Source organism: Ipomoea nil, unplaced genomic scaffold (assembly GCF_001879475.1).
Source record: "Ipomoea nil cultivar Tokyo-kokei standard unplaced genomic scaffold, Asagao_1.1 scaffold0484, whole genome shotgun sequence".
Lineage (NCBI taxonomy): Eukaryota > Viridiplantae > Streptophyta > Magnoliopsida > Solanales > Convolvulaceae > Ipomoea > Ipomoea nil.
In genome coordinates this window covers 1-17699 of record NW_017616912.1, presented here as the reverse complement: position 1 = coordinate 17699, position 17699 = coordinate 1, and the positions used below count along the sequence as shown (strand labels likewise).

General features: G+C 36.1%; 1 long non-coding RNA gene across 1 annotated transcript; it reads right to left on the bottom strand.

Annotated features, from left to right (window-relative positions):
- Positions 1-1129: 1129 nt before the first annotated feature.
- On the bottom strand, positions 1130-15895 carry LOC109173909. Its single transcript, XR_002052976.1, has 3 exons — positions 15870-15895; positions 2214-2306; positions 1130-1165 (listed from the first exon to the last, which is right to left on the bottom strand). It is a non-coding gene; the product is annotated as an uncharacterized LOC109173909 (long non-coding RNA).
- Between the last annotated feature and the right edge of the window lie 1804 nt (positions 15896-17699).

The window sequence follows — 17699 nt, the reverse complement described above, 5'->3', positions numbered from 1 at the left end:
TGCTATGGATCGTCCTAGGAGGACAATTAAAAAACCTGCTAGGTACGCTAGTGACGATGAAACCAATATGGTTGCTTATGCTCTTTCAGTCACATAGGAAGTTGATGGTGATCCATCCTGCTATTATGAAGTTCTTCCTGTTGTTAAGTTCAAGTAGTGCTTGAGTTTAGTCGGTTGTTCCAGTTGTTAATTCTACAACAATTTGATCCAAGGTGGAGATTGTTAGGCATAATATGTGGCTCAAATTAAACATAGACCATGTCTCTAATGTTGGCGTCGTTTGCGTGCTAACATTCCTACATGATTTCCTACTTTGGCTCTCATTCTTGTAATTGCCGTACATTTCTCTTCTTTGTAATTATAAATAGGTTTAGGTTCATTGTTTTCAATGCATCAATTCATTAATTGTAATTCATTCCTAAGCAATTCATCTTGCTTTCTTTTCTTTCTTTTATTTCCCCACGTAAACATATATATATATATATATATATATATATATATATATATATATTTACTTTGTATTCTCTATTTAGAGAGTAATATATATATATTTTATAATCTCCCAAATTAGCTATTGCCTTATTCTGTCATTTATATTATTTTCCTATTATTTAACTTCTATAATTCTCAATTTTCGATTCTTCGCTTCCGCATTATTCTGCTATATTCCTAACATGCACAAGTAGGAATAATACAGAATATATAAAAGAAAATACTCATGGAACACATAACATGAACGACAACACAACTAGTAAAACAAACCTAGGTGGTTATAATTGGTTTGGCAGTCTAGCAAGTTCATAGAGCTAACAGGAGCTGAGGCATTTTAAGTAAAAGAAGGAAAAGAGAGAGCCAAAAAAAGAAATAGAGTCACAAAGATTAAATCTACTTTTTCTTCATTTGGACATGAGACAACTTTCATTATGCCAATACAAAATTTGGTGCATGTCCATACAAAATTTTAGTATACTCAGTTTAGACACACCATTAGAAATCCAGCTACCAATTAAATAAATCATGAAACTACTTACAGTTGCCTCTAATAAAAAATATTATAGTAATCTGATTGCATATCATGTAGAAGATTATCCATTAACATGATGACTAGAGGATGAATTTTGCTTTCCAGTGTGAAAGATTGGTGCTTGCTTCCTTCATCGGGTACCTACTGTAAGCATTGAAAATTTAAATAATGGTGTTGGACCGTGGTGAATATTTGATTATTAAATTAATTACTTTAATTAAGCTAGTTGGACTAATATTTATTTAATTGGGTTAATTAAATGACTCATTGAATAATTAATTGGTTTAATTACTTAATTAAGTGTAATTGGATGTTGGATTGTTCGGCCCCGAAATGGTGAACGATTTAATCAAGTTGGACCAGGCTGCTTGGATGAATTGGGTTGCCTAGTTAGTGGGTTTGACTTGGTCTTGGCCCATCAAAATTATATGTGGATTATATAATTTTGGGAAATTTGAATATTTGATATTATTTGGAAATTTAATGAAATCATGAACTTGGACGCAATGGTGTCCCGATACATTCCTTAATTTAATTAAAGAAATTAAATTAAATAAGGAATTAAGAGTTGGTTGGAGATTTTCCCTCACACTCACCACTATAAATAGTGGTTTCATTTTCAAGAATGGGAGCTCTGGAAATCTACATATCGAAGCTCTGCCGAAATCTCTCCAGGATATCGTCTGGAACACGCCCGCAGTTGTACTGCGTATACTGCGCTGAGGAACACGCCACTTGAACACCGGAAGCCCTTCTTTGAAGATCAAGCTGCATATTAGCCCTTCACTGAGGAACAAGCTACTAACTCCGGAGGCCCTTCAGCAAGGAATTACTCCAATTCGGCACACTCCCGAATTCAGCATACTTCCAGTTCGGCATACTCCCGAACTTGGCATACTTCCAGTTCAACATACTTTGAACTCGGCACACTTCCAATTCGGCATATTCCGGATTCGGCATACTTCCAACAAAGAACTACTTCAAGTTCAGCATACTCTGAACTCGGCACACTTCCAATTTGGCATATTCCAAATTTGGACACTTCCAATAGGCATACTTGTAGTAGAGAATCAGAGGACTTCTCATATACAGAGATTGTACCCCTTCCCGTTTGATATATACTTGATACTACTTGTAACCGATACTTTGAATTTTGAATATATACAATTCAAGTTTTTCGCGTTTACACCTACATTACAAATCAACCAATTACAAATCAAATACGACAACATAGAGTTTAACAGCACAGATACATCAAACCACTTTGAAACTCAATCTTCGACTCGGTCAGAGGGCTCACTAGTCATAGATTCATAAATTATAAATAAAAGTGACTGTTAATGAGATTGGGATACATTACTCCATATGTTAAGCAAAAGTAATAGATTCATAAATTATAAGTAAAATGTGAGACATACTATCAATATGCATTAAGAGATCTAATATATGTTGTTTTACATTATGGCTGGTGAACAATGCAGAATTCATTTGTTTTACATACAATCATAATCAATGACCAACACCAACAAGCTATGTTCAGTAGTTAAAAGTATTCTAATGAACAATACAACAACCATTAAGGCTAAAAGTTAACTAGTTGACAGTGTTGAAAAAATAGCATTAAAATGGCATTTTAAGTAGCTATTTTGTGGTACAATTATCAGTGGGGTCCACTTCTGATTTGGGTCGGGTTAAAGTGGATTCGAGTTCTTCATAGTGAGACGAAGAGATTGATATATTGTACGCTCAAAACGGATAATTGGTGAATGAGATATTGATTCTCAAAGTAGACCCATTTGAGTTGAAAAAATGAAGGGAAAAAGTGAAGATTTTATCCCACATTGGTTTGGGAAGAGGATTTACCCCACTATTTATACAAGGGCACTTTTAAAGCTTATTGAATTGTATAGCATAGAGGCTCTCTCTCATGCGTAGGGGGGTGCAAATCAAATCCCAAACTGTAGCATAAGTGTTCTGGTCTTTCGAAATGGTACGTGTCTCTACTATTCACTTGACTGTTTGATTTGATTTTTAAATCAGATTTAATGCTATTGTTAGCAGACTTATAAGCACAACAAGAACACACAACACATGAATTGTTTTCTTCTCAAAACTCTGCTCCTACTCCTTTCTTTGCGTGTTCAAGGCTTTGCTCTAGTTCGCCGGGTTCGTTCGTTTGGGTGCTCAAACGTCGAATCGTAGCATGTTTTATCTTGGGAAGCCTAGGCCACAACGCTCCTAGAACTTTTGGGAGGTCGCAAATAAGGTTTTAAGGAAAATGGGCACTTCGCCTGACTCGTGCTAAAACCCTACACCAAACAGAAGCCGCGCCACTCTTCTTTCTTCTCTGGGTTTTGGGATTATGCTTCTAAGCTAAAATCCTTGTACTACACTTTGTTTTCTTTTGGTTGGAATTATAATCCGATGATTATAATTCCATTTTGGTTGATATACATATATCTTTTTCGTAGATATAGATGTATATAACCGTGGGGGTCTGATTTATATATATTTGTGTGTATATATATATATATATTTTAGATATATATCAAATAATATTTTATATAATTTTGTGTGTAAATATAAATATTATTTTGCGATATTAAATCGACTTTGGTTCATTATTTCCAACAATCTTAAAACCTTATTTTTTGATAATGAACAAGTCGATGGATTCCAAGAGTATTGGAACCGTGAATGTTGCTCGTGGTGCACATTCAAATGGTCAGAACTGCAACGATGTTGCACATTCCGAGATGTCGGTTGACGGCAGCAACGTTGGAAATGATATTTTCATGGGAGTTGCAAAATCACACGATAGTGCTCCGGAGAACCTTGGTTCACAAACCGGTAGGCTAGTGGCTAACGGCACACAGTTGGTACCTATTGTGATGCCTAGTGGATCAGCTAAAAGCCACGAAGGATCCAATGATGGTTTGATCACTACATGGTCTGAGGACTTCTATATTGTGACGAATGTCTTCAACGATAATCAAAGGAAAGGCAAACGAGAGTTTAGGCCTGAAAATGATTATGAAGAAGAAGTGAGCAGCCACTATGAAGCGAACCGTCATCCTGGTGAAAAGGTTGCGGACAACTTCGCTTGGGTTAAAGAATGTGGATGGTTGGACGAGTGAGGTCACAACCAAGGTTTCTTTAACAGGTACCCCCGATGTGCGCTATGGGACCACCCTTCGTGAGTGGATGGTTGAACAATGGAACAAGGCACACGGGTTTGAAGGACTACTATGAGATAGGAATAAGGAATTTGTTTCCAATGAATTTTCCTATTTATTTATTTGTTAAATAAATGTTGTAGTACCCTTGTGATACATTTTTATTATAGAATAAAAATGAATTGTTCCATTGAGTTATTGAATCATAGTACATACGAATTATTTGATGAAATAATGTTAATTGTATATATGAAATGATTCAATATGGATGCCTAGTGCATCAAGTAGCATTATTTGGAATAATGTTAAAATGGCTTAACGGCCGGAACGAATTGTAACAAGCGCGTTACATGTTTGAAATCTCGTAAGGACTTCGGTTCTAGTTCATGTTGAACGATATAGATTTCAAAGTAGAATCAATTTGTCAAAATTGGGATAACTATATAATCGTGAGCGTCACAGCTCAAGTGTTGAATACTTTAAATAATATTCGTAGTACGATTATATACGCTTGATTCAACTAGTCGGAAAATTTAGTTGATTTGATACCGTTAGTTGTGTTAGAATTAACTTGATCAAAAACCAAATTATACTAGTATGAAATATAATTTGAGACAAATTGTTGGGGACGTCAGAATTAAGCTTGAGCTTAACGGAAAATGCTAATTGAATTTAGCATTGTTGAAGTGCTAATTGTAGTGCTTAACAGCACTGGACATCCAAACTTTAAAATAGCATTGTGGAGTGCTAATTAAATTTAGCACTGTAAAGTGCTATGAGATTAGCACTTAGCTAGGAAGATTTGTGATCAAGCTTTACTTTGCTTATTCATGAAGTTGGATAATACTGGAGTGTGCTTAAGATAATTAGCAACTCTTTGTGTTGTTGAATTATAAAGCAACCGATTGGTTCATTTAAATTCACAAAACAGATTTGGTGCCTCGGTAACCAAACGGTGATAAATGTTGATAACAACTGAGTAGTGCTTTGCTAAGCACCAAATAAAACTTCAATGTCAGAAGCATTGATTCGTGGTTTTGGCTTCGATCAATACCGAATGGATTCGTAAGTGCTGATTTGTTCGCACCTACGAGGTGTGCTAACGGGTAGCACACGTTTATTCTTTATAAGAATAAAGGAGAAAACCAAATTAATCGTGGATTAATACGGTTATGAGCGATCGATGTGGTGAACAATAAACACCTATTGGTGATTTCTGCGCAAGCATCGGTATCGTACTCGAGCGTACGACACGATATTCACCTCAATCGAACGTTGTTGCCGAACATAAATATCAAGACGTTGATAAGTTCGAGTCTACCTCAAAGTGTGTGGGGTGAGACAATACTTTGGACAAGTAAGTACCTTTAAAATAGGGTTACCCGCATGAAATTCTTACAAATTGTGGGTACGTAGGAAGTTTTCCTACTAATGCCTGAAATGTGGGGGTGTCTTGCCAAAGGTGTGTATTGGTTCTTAGTACACGAGTCATATAGTTTGGATGTACATAAGAACACGATTAATTGAATCAATAAATTCATCGTTCTTTGAAGATGTACTTTTGTGAAGGTTCAATTTAGGAACTAGCACGTTGAAATGAACTTTCGACGTAGCTATGGTTGGAGGGTATGAAAGAGAACCCGAGCTCAAAGCTAGACGTAGCAAGAGAGCTAGGATTGAAAAATCCTTTGGTCCAGATTTTCTGACGTACATGTTAGAATGTGATGTGCGTATTCTAACTTGTCCACTAGAAAATGAACCAGATTTTCTGACATGGTTGTTAGAAAACGAGTCTAGAACGTATGTAGAAGTAGTGACTTATACGGATGGACCAACACGAGAGAGGCTACCGAGAGTGAAGTAGATTCTATCTTAGAGATTCATACTTGGAACTGGTTGTTGTTCCTCCGGGTTGTAAAACCTTTGGATCCTTGTGGATCACGTGTCGGAAGATAAAACAGGTTGGTTATATTGAAGTAAAATGGCCGGGCTTGTAATTGTAGATTAATTGCAATGCGAGTGCCACAATTACTTCAAGATATATTCTCTTGTGATGAGAATGAAATCCATTAGTATGATACTTGCCATAGCCATTTAGCGAGACTTGGAAGTTCATCAAAATGGATGGATCGCTTTCTGAATAGACATGGAACGACCTGAGGGTTTGTGGTTCCACGCTGTGAAAAGAAAGCGTGTAATTGGTGAGATCATTGTATGGTGCGAAACAATTGTCTTAGTACTTGGCACATACGTAGGTTTGATCATACAATGATGACCAACGAGTTTAGTATAAATAAAAGTGACAAGTGGGTCTACATAATGCGTACGATAGACGATGATATCACTATTTGTTTATACACGATAAGCTCATCATGGGTAGTAACGATCAAGTGATCAAATTGATAAGTGCTTATTTGTCTATATTTTTCACCCTTTTCTCTAAGTTATTTTGCATATAGATCATTCCAAATTCCATGAGATTGGGACTAAATTGTGTTATTTTGTAAGGAGTTTGGTTTGAAAAGCTTTGGAAGCAAAAATGAGTAGTTTCATGCACTTTGGTGGTCATTGGAGTCAAAAGAAGCATTTTGGATGGATTGGGAGTCCATGGGATCCGAGGAGAAGCTAAGAGGAAGGACAAAACACTTCCAAAGGAACCTAAGAGTGGTGCTTTCAATGGTCTTGGTCATTTGGGAAAACCAAAGTAAAAGAGAAGCAAGCGATCATGCAATTGTAATTCCCGACCTGCATGTCGACGTCATAGTCGTTGGACCATATCTCGACCTAAAATTATCCATATTATGCAATTCTTGTCCCATTGGAAAGAAGACTCAAAGGGCTACAACGCATATTCAGACATCAAAGCCTAAAAAGGAAGCCACAGTGGTAAAAATCATCCTTGAAGTTGAAGTTCCAAACTTGCAGATTTCGCCCAAAACTGACCACTGTTTGGTAATTTGACAATATCTCGGCCTAGGAATGTCCAAAGGAAGTTATTCTTGCGCCATTTGAAAGGATACTCGAAGGGCTACAACTTTCATGAAGACATCAAAGCCTAATTCTGAAGGCAAAAGGGACAAAACTAGCCTACAAACCGAAGTTCTGTTGCAGAGTAGCACTAGACGCGTCGAGATTGGGCAGAAAGTTGCGATTTTCATACTGTAAATGTTCGATGCGTCGAAACCCCCCGCCTCTGCTCCCTTTAGCTGAGTTTTCACTCATTTCTACATGGTTTTGAACCCCATTCGAACCCTAACTATTTTCTACTCTTCCCTTTCATATTTTAGTGTTAGATTAGGTGTAGATTTAGGTTCTTTATCATATTTCAAGCTTGTATTGAAGGATCTACACTTGGATTCCAAGATTTACCATCCATTTCTTTAGTGAAGTTTTCTTTCCCTTATCTCTTTTCCTTTGCAATGTTTATGTTTTACACTTATATTTTTGTGTTCTTTATGCTATTAAATCATGTGTAGTTAGTTTATGAACTTGAGTTAGGGTTGTATTTTCTATCTTGATGCTTGATTTGTGATTATTGCATAAAGGGAATTTTTGCCTACCTAGGGTTCTTGAGTTTATGAAGGATTTGTGTTTGTATATTGTTAATGCTTGGTGTACAACATTCATTGGCATGTTTTGGAGGATTCTTGGCCTCAATGAGAGTTGGGTCAAGATTCCAAGCCACTCCTTGCATAACCCCGATTTTTCCTATGAAAATTGGAGAAATTGAGTGTTTTAGATGCTTTGTGTTCTTGAAGAACTTGGAGTTGATTCACCACGAGAGTGGGGCAATTCCTTGTTCTAATCCTTGTTAGTTTTCTCACATGAGTGACTTATAGACTAGGATTCCTACGTGCATCCCTTCTATTCCTTGGTTGTGTGATTTTCCCCAATCCTTAGGTTGTGCTATGCATCTAGAAGATAATGCTCCATAGCTTGAGTCCTATTTCTTTATTTCGTGTTTACATCTTGTTAATATGTGTTTGGGTTACTTTGTTTAGTTACCGTAGCCTCAATCTCGTTATGATTTGTTTAGCTTCTTGTTGATTTCCTTATGCTAGTGCCTAGTTTCTTGTGATTGCATATTGCGTGTCATAACCCCCAATCCCCTGAGGACGAAATTACACACCCGTACATTCACCATCACTCATTTTTGCTACACAATCAGAAATCTATCAGGAACATGTTAAATTTGAGATTTGACATGAGAGGTATGGGCTTGGCAGATTTAATCTTCGAGATTAAAATCGTGAGAAGACCGAATGGTCTATGGTAAGCCAATCTCAATGAGTGAATTGAATCCTTGCAAAGGATGTTAATCAAGTGGCTTGGACACCGTTAGATACTAACGTACAACTAGCCAATAATCACGAAGACTGTATTTCTCACGGAGAATACGTTCAGATTATTGGTAGTTTAATTGTATCAATGGGTTGTACTAGGCCGGATGTTGCCTTAGCGGTTAACGAACTCGGTAGACATATGAGTAACCCTAGTGTCACGCACTAGAAGGCAACAATGAGAGTTATGAGATACTTAAGGCATGCTCGTGACTTTGGACTGCACTATGTGGGATATCTAGCTGTGCTTGGAAAGTACAGTACGGGATATCAAAGGACGCTAAGTCCATTAAAGGCTACGTGTTTACGTAGGCCAGTGCAGTTGGTTGTATGGAAATTTTCGAAACGATTTGTGATAGCTAAGATCCATGATGGGATTTAAGCTGAGAGCCTTAGACGTGTGTCGTGGAAAGGCTGAATGGCTACGCCATTTGTTCGAGGATATTCCTAATTAGGAAAACTCGTACCTCCAATTTGTGTGCGTTGCGATAGTCAAGCAAAATTGGTTAAGTACAGAGTTAGATGTGCAATGGTAAGTCTAGACTTATGAATCGTAGACATACTACCATTAAACAATTTCTTACAACATGGGTTATCTCTATTGACTACGTGATGTCAAAGGATAACGTAGCGGCCGCTAACACGCTAACCCGAGGGTAAACAAATGGTTGTGGAGAAGTTGGAATGAGGAATGAGTCTAAAGCCCTTGGACTAAAAGTTCTATAGTGGATGATACCCAACCTAAACTCGTGTACACCGGCACCTGCGGGAGGGAATGTCGTCCGGGCATAAGTTATGCAGGAATTGTTTTCTTCTAAAAACTCTGCTCCTACTCCTTTCTTTGCATGTTTTATCCTGGGAAGCCTATTGAGAAGTGGCAAATAAGGTTTTAAGGAAAATGGGCACTTCGCCTGAGTCATGCTAAAAACCCTACACCAAGCAGAAGCCACTCTTCTTTCTTCTCCGGGTTTTGGGATTATGCTTCTAAGTTAAAAAATAAAAATAAAAATAAAAATAAAAAATAAAAAAGCAAACCTTGCAAGTGCTTCAGTGAATCTTTCAATTTTTTCTTCTTCACAAATCCTTCTTCATCTGTCAATAAATGGAACTAAATTAATGTATTGATTTATTCAGACTTGTTGTACATGTCAATCAATAAATATAATGTAAACTTACTAATCACATCAACTTCCCACGCAGTCCTTGTTTTCTTTTTAGATAAAGATTGCAAATCTTCATTTTGCTCTTGTGATGTTTCACTATCTTGAGTTTGCTCTTGAGGTGTTTCATTATCCTGAGTTTGTTCTTGATGAGAAATTGACCGACTCATATCCATGAACCTTTTTTATCTTGGCATACCTACACATTAAATGAAAAATTAGGAATTATAATTGGATTCGAACCTCTGATTTACTGGCTTTCTTACTGCTGCATTCAACAAAAACAGGAATTAATGTCTTACTTTGAACTACTGAATAGATTTCCTTCACACTGAAATAAAACAGATAAAAGGAGATAGTAAAAGTTGGAAAGATCAAACTACTTAATCAGGCTAGCCAGCCCCATCATGGATCTTGGAGACAATAATCCCAATTACCCAAAGGTTGGAATTTATGGTGCAATCCTGGTTTGTATATAATCAACACAATCAGTACAACAATGAATTCACAATCAACATCCTTCCTAAAGTAAAAAAGAGAGGATGCAACATCATTTCATTCATAGTGAGATTCAGAATATAAGCATATATGCTAGGTAAAAAAATTTCATTCCCATTGTTAAGAAATAATTAATATGTGGCTCAAATTCTTGAAGTCATCCTAGACAACCATCCACGTTGCATGTTGCTGTTGTCTCTTCTTACACATTCCCTACGATTGCGTCGCATCCGCATGCATGCCCACTTAATTCTCTTTTTGGATTGTATAAGTAGCTAGCTAAGCCTTGTAATTCAATGCATCAATACATTCATTCATCTTTCTTTTTAGCTATTTCACGTAGCATACATATGCATTAATATATATATATATATATATATATATATATATATATATATATATATATATATATATTCTTTGTATTGTCTTTATGAGACTTTAATATATATATGTTTATATTCTCCCATTCTTAGTAATTATTTTGTCATTTATATTATTCTCCCTATTATTTAACTTCTATAATTCTCAATTTTCGATTATTCGCTTCCGCATTATTCCGCTATATTCCTAACAAGTGGTATCAGAGCGGTTTAATTGAGAATTATTTTCAAAGATGTCAACTGTTACCAAGTTCGATATCGAGAAGTTCGACGGGAAAATTAGCTTTTCTATCTGGAAGGTTCAGATGGAAGCCGTTCTAACCCAGAACGGTTTGAAGAAAGCGCTAGCTGGGAAGAAGAAGAAACCTGCTACAATGACAGATGTAGGTTGGGAAGATCTGGATGACAAAGCACGTTCAACCATTCTTTTGTGCCTGTCTAAAGAGGTTCTACGTGAGGTATTAAAGTGAGACGACTGCGTCAGATTTATGGTCCAAGCTGGATGCGCTTTACATGGCCAAAACTCTGGCGAATACGCTACGCCTGAAGGAGCGTCTGTACACAATCCGTATGACGGAAGGTACTTCTATTAAGTCTCACTTAGATGAATTCAATTCTATTTTATTGGACTTGGAAAATATTGATGTCATAATTGACGATGAGGATCGTGCTGTTTTATTGCTTGTTTCTCTCCCTAAATCATACAAGCATTTCAAAGAAATTATGCTGTATGGTAATAGTAGTGATACCCTTACTTTCGAGAATGTTAAGTCAAACCTATTGTCCAAAGAAAAGTTTGACTTTGACATTAAGTCTGAGGACAAAGGTGAAGGCTTGACTGTAAGGGGGTCATTCACTTGAAACAGAGAGTAGCAATAAAAAATCTAGATCCAAGTCCAACAAATCCTGTAAGTACTGCAAGAAGCATGGTCATGATGTGACTGAATGCTTCAAGTTGAAAAAACAAGCAAGAGAGAGAAAAGAAGTCCGCTGAAGCTAGTGTTGTTGAAAGTGATTCAGAAGGCGATGTTTTGTTATCTGTTAGCTCCGGTGAGAAACGGAGTGAAACCGAGATTGGTTCATTTCTGTGGACTCTGGTTGTACATTCCACATGTGTCCCCACAAAGATTGGTTCATTTCTCCTGGAACCGGTTGATGGTGGAGTTGTCTTGCTGGGTAATGATACCCAATGCAAGGTTAGTGGAATTGGAAGTGTTCAGATTAAAACTCATGATAACGTTATCAGGACTCTTACCAATGTTCGGTATATTCCTGATTTGAAACGCAATCTGATATCCTTGGGTACCTTGGAAAGTCTGGGGTGCAAGTACATAGCTGAAGGTGGAGTTCTGAAGGTCATAAAAGGCTCTCTTATTCTCATGAAAGCTTCTCGTTCTGGAAGCTTGTATGTCTTGCATGGCAGTACTGTGACGGGTTCAGTAGCGGTATCCTCATCGATGTCTGATGCGGATCTCACTCAATTATGGCATATGCGTCTGGGGCATATGAGTGAGAAAGGCATGCATCTCCTGAGCAAGAAAGGTCTCCTTGGTGGTTCAGGTACGGGTAAATTACAATTTTGTGAGCATTGTGTTTTTGGGAAACAAAAGAGAGTTAGTTTCTCTACTGCTACACACCGTACCAAAGATGTATTGGAATATATACATTCCGATTTATGGGACCAACTAAATTTCAGTCTATGGGAGGCTGTAGATATTTTATGTCTATTATTGATGACTTTTCTCGTAAAGTCTGGGTCTATTTCCTGAAACAAAAAAATCAGGCATTTTCTATTTTCAAGAAGTGGAAAATACTTATTGAGACTCAGACAGGTAAAAAAGTCAAGAAGCTCAGGACAGACAATGGCTTGGAGTTCTATGAGTCAGATTTCAATGACTTCTGTGCGGCAAATGGAATCGCCAGGCACAAGACCTTGCCTGGTAAAACCCCAGCAGAATGGTGTTGCCGAACGTTTGAACAGAACTCTATTGGAAAGAGCTCGTTGTATGCTCTCTAATGCTGGGTTATGGAAACGGCGTGATTTTTGGGCCGAGGCTGTTTCTAACTGCATGCTATTTGGTAAATAGATCTCCCACATTCATCCCTTGATTTCAAAATTCCAGAGGAAGTTTGGTCAAGTAATCCTGTTGATTACTCTATCTTAAGAGTTTTTTGGATGTCCTGCATATGCTCATTCCAGTACGGGTAATTAAACCCGAGAGCTGTCAAATGCATTTTCCTTGGCTATGCCGCTGAGTCAAAAGGATATCGTCTATGGTCTCCTGATTCTCAGAAAATCATTCTGAAGTCGAGATATCACTTTTGACGAAAATGCACTACTTTCTTCTGGAAAAGTTCCCAGTACAGATGAGACGCAGAGTACTGGTGAGAAGGTGGAGTTTGAGTTCAGGCCTAATTGATAGTGTTACTACTGCTGATGGTAATACTAAAGATGATGCATCTACTAGCACAACACCTCTCGTCGAGCCACAACGAGAGTATTCCATTGCTATGGATCGTCCTAGGACAATTTAAAAACCTGCTAGGTATGCTAGTGATGATGAAACCAACATGGTTGCTTATGCTCTTTCAGTCACACAGGAAGTTGATGGTGATCCATCCTGCTATTCTGATGTTCTTCCTATTGCTAAGTTCAAGTAGTGCTTGAGTTTAGTCGACTGTTCCAGTTGTTAATTTCCGCAATGGATTTGATTGTTAAGAAATAATTAATATGTGGCTCAAATTCTTGAAGTCATCCTAGACAACCATCCACGTTGCATGTTGCTGTTGTCTCTTCTTGCACATTCCCTACGATTGCGTCGCATCCGCATGCATGCCCACTTAATTCCTCTTTTTGGATTGTATAAGTAGCTAGCTAAGCCTTGTAATTCAATGCATCAAATACATTCATTCATCTTTCCTTTTAGCTATTTCACGTAGCATACATATGCATTAATATATATATATATATATATTCTTTGTATTGTCTTTATGAGACTTTAATATATATATGTTTATATTCTCACCATTCTTAGTAATTATTTTGTCATTTATATTATTCTCCCTATTATTTAACTTCTATAATTCTCAAATTTTCGATTATTCGCTTCCGCATTATCCGCTATATTCCTAACACCCATCATAGTGAATATTAGAAATATAAGCATATAGAGTTAATAAAATTACGGTGCCATTATAATTTTAAATTAATTCCGTTTTTAGGAAATTATTATATTAATTATTTAGTTAGTTAATTTGGAATTTAAATAGACGGGTTATTGTTAGTTAGTACTCCGAATTAAATTTGATTTAGGAGTTTTTAGTTATCTTAAGTTTCTATATTATTTACCCAGGACTATGTGGTCCAATGTATCCGGGTTGGACTTCTATTTAGAAGGGTGTGAGTTGAACAGATACTACAATGTAATAGAGCTAGTAACATTAAAAAAAAAAAAAGGTTTCTATATTATTTGTTATTTATGTTTATCATGATTAGTTTGTTAGAATTTCTAGTTATCTTGGGAAGTGTCTAAAGAAATTAGGATTTTACAACTATGAATATCACTGTCTTATATGAATAAAATACATAATTGAAAATTTTTGTGTTAGAAAACTGAGTGTTTTCTAGAACTCAGGATGAGTTTGGCCGTGAGTTGGTCATGACTCATGAGAAACATGACTTATCAAGTGTGGAACTTCAATTGTGGCGTCATTCATACTCCTACGATCACCCTATAACCCGGTGTGGCGAGGACTTGTCAAAATCCAAAAAATTAGCCGTTTTCCCGACCCAAGTTAAACCTCTAAATTCGATTTCATCTAGGCCTAATAAACTCATTTTAAAGTATTTTTTAAATTAGAGTGTGAAGAGAAGATTGGGACAATCAGGTTCGCATCATAATCCCTCTATAATGGCATGCGGCAATGACATGCTAACAAGTGAAGAATAAGGATCCGAGTAGCCTGGCCTGTTCCACTTTCTCAGCTGTGTGCCACTCGTGCACATTAGGCCACCGGTGGTAACGCGTTACCGAGTATCTTGCTCGTCGTCAACAGCTTCAGGATGAGGCCAAAAATCCAACAATCTGTCACATTCTACAATCCATTCATTACGTACGTGAACGCTTGTCTTTGTCGGTAATCGTAGGCCCGTCAACTTTCAAACCAAGTAACACTTCAACGTCTTGAAGTGTTATGTTGACTTCACCAAATTAAAAGCAAAATGAAAGGGCATGCATCTCCTGGCCGCCACCTCTCAATGAGTGTTGCGATGAGGCCATGATCAAGATTAATACGACGATCTAAATGTGGAACACCGTAAAATTCTACTGTCCTTAAATTTGCAATCATTTGAGGCTCTCGAGATTCAAAAGTATACATTTGACCGTCATATCTATATATCCTAAATCGGGCATCAATGTTTTAGTCATTCCAAATAGATACGCATTGGTGCCTTGACTGAAAATTCAAACATTGGCAGATTAGCTCCAAGGTGGAATTCTCTCGCATACATAACTGTAAGAAATTATAATATATTATTATTTCATAATAATAATAATAATAATAATAATAATAATAATAATAATAATAATAATAATAATAATTCAAAAAATTTACAATTAGATCCTTGAACTACACAAATTCAAGCAATTGAACCTAAAGTAATTAACCGTTGATCAGATAATTAGATGACGTGACGGTTACTAAATTAATTTTTATTTAAAAAAATTATTTTAATAAAAAACTTAAAAAAAAAAAAAAAATGCACCCACCCCCCCCCCCCCCATCCTTCGTCTCCGGCCTGGAGATGAAGAATCTCTTTTCGTCTAGCGGAGACGAAGGAGGGAAAGGGGGTCCGCCGGAGACGCATGAGGAAGGGTGGCTAGCAATTTTTCCTTTTTAAAAAAAAAAAATATTAAAATAAGTTTTAAAAAAACAACAATAACCATTTAATACATTAGCTAGTCATTCCATTTTCCATGTTCAACTTCACACATACTATATTATGTTTTTAAAAAAATTGTCCTTTTTTCTTTTGAAATACCACAATATTTAAGTTAACCAAATGAATAATAATAATAATAATAATAATAATAATAATAATAATAATAATAATAATAAAATAATAATAATAATATGGTTTTGTTAAAAACTCGACGTGATATATTTATTTCTTTTTAAAAATTTAAATTTTATTTATCAATTTATACTCAAAATCTGCTCAAATATACAGATCACAACCACAATCAAAATTGTGCAATTTATATTTATAATCTCACAATTAATGAAACTAATAAATAATACAATTTAAATGTAAAATTATCAACACCCATGCACCTACCATGTTCATATTCCCAAATTAAAGGGCAAAGGGCAAATATATATATTGATGTGCAGTGGCCACATCATTAATAAATGTATATTATATATGTACTAAAATGTATAAATATAAATTCAGTACTCAATTAAATATTGTACCTTAAAAAAATTTAAACTTTAATATATTAAAATATGCTTTTAGTATAATAAAAAGGGAAAATAGCGAGTTTGGTCCCTGAGTTATAACCGTAGTGACGACTCAGTCCCAGTGTTATTACCGTATCCATTTTTAGTCCCTCTGTTATAAGAGAAGTGGCGAGTTTGGTCTCTATGCTAGTGGTGTGCTGATAGAGTTAATTCCAGGGGTAAAGAAGTAAATTCCTTAATAAAACTTTATGTAATATAACTTGTTTCCCCCGGTTAAACTTAGCCAAAATACTTTTGTCCCAAACCGACAAAAACTCTAAGTTGCTTATGTAATCAAGAAAGAAACCCTACTCCCATATTTATTTATTTTTTTTTTTTGAAAATCAAATTTCAATATTTCAATTCTATTTAAAAAAAGAAAACAACTTAAATTACATTTTTTTGACAAATACAAAAATTTACTCCATAATGTATTGGATTAGCATAACTCCACGACATTTGGATGGGGTAATAAATCACCAGATTTATATCGAAAGTTATCCTCAAATTTGGGTAAAGATGAAGTACCACGACTAAGAGATGACATCATATGATTAATGGCTAAATTAGTATATCAATACGGAGAATATTGATTATTTATTTAAACATATAAAATAGAGAAACAACTTACCTGTGAATTTCGCAGCTTGGAAAGGGGCGAATTTGAGATTTCCGAGTTTGGGAAAGAAAAAGACCTTCGATTGTAGGTAAAAAGGAAATGAATGACTGTTGTGCAGTGAGTTTCAACATAAGAAGATGATTATAATTTGAAATTCCTATTTTACCCCTATTATTAAATTGTTTTTAAATTTTCCGTTAGCTACAGACGAAATATTAACGTTGGGGGCCAAACTCGACACTTCGCTCATAACTGAGGACTAAACTCGGTTACGATCATAACTTAGGGACTGAGTCAGAACTTGGTTATAACTAGGGTTGTAAAAATCGGTCTAGCGCCCCCGCCTAGGCCCCGCCTAACCGTGGCGATTTCCCCCCCTAGGCGCCCGCCTAGGTTACCGGCCGCCTAGCGCCTAACTCGGCCGATTTGGCTGCCTAGCGTCTAAGTTAGTCGAGTTAACTCGTCCATTTCGGTCGAGTTAACCCGATCGACTCAACCTATTTTTTATTATATATATGTGTGTGTATGTGCGCGCGCGCATACATATATATATATACATATATATACTCGTAGACTAGTTTGATACTTTAAATCTTTGATGATTGAAGTATTTGGCTATTTCATATTTGAGTATTTTTTTAATTTTTAATATTGTTTTAATGTTTTTTTTTTTTTTTGAAAACCATTGTTTTGATGTTATGACTTATGAATTATCATTAATTCATTTATTTAGATGTGTTATTTGATTAAATGTTGAAAACAACCTCATTAAAATTGTCAAACTACAAGCCTACCACTCTTTTTTTGGCTCCCGACTAGCGCCGCCTAAACCGCCTAGGCGCTAGGCACTGTCCGGGCGCCCGACTAGCGTCTAGCGCCTACTGCAACCATGGTTATAACTCAAGAATTAAAGATGAAATTTTCCCTAATAAAAGTGTACGCTATATCAATAATCGACATTACAAGGTAGATCATGGTCATACTCCCATAGTATAAT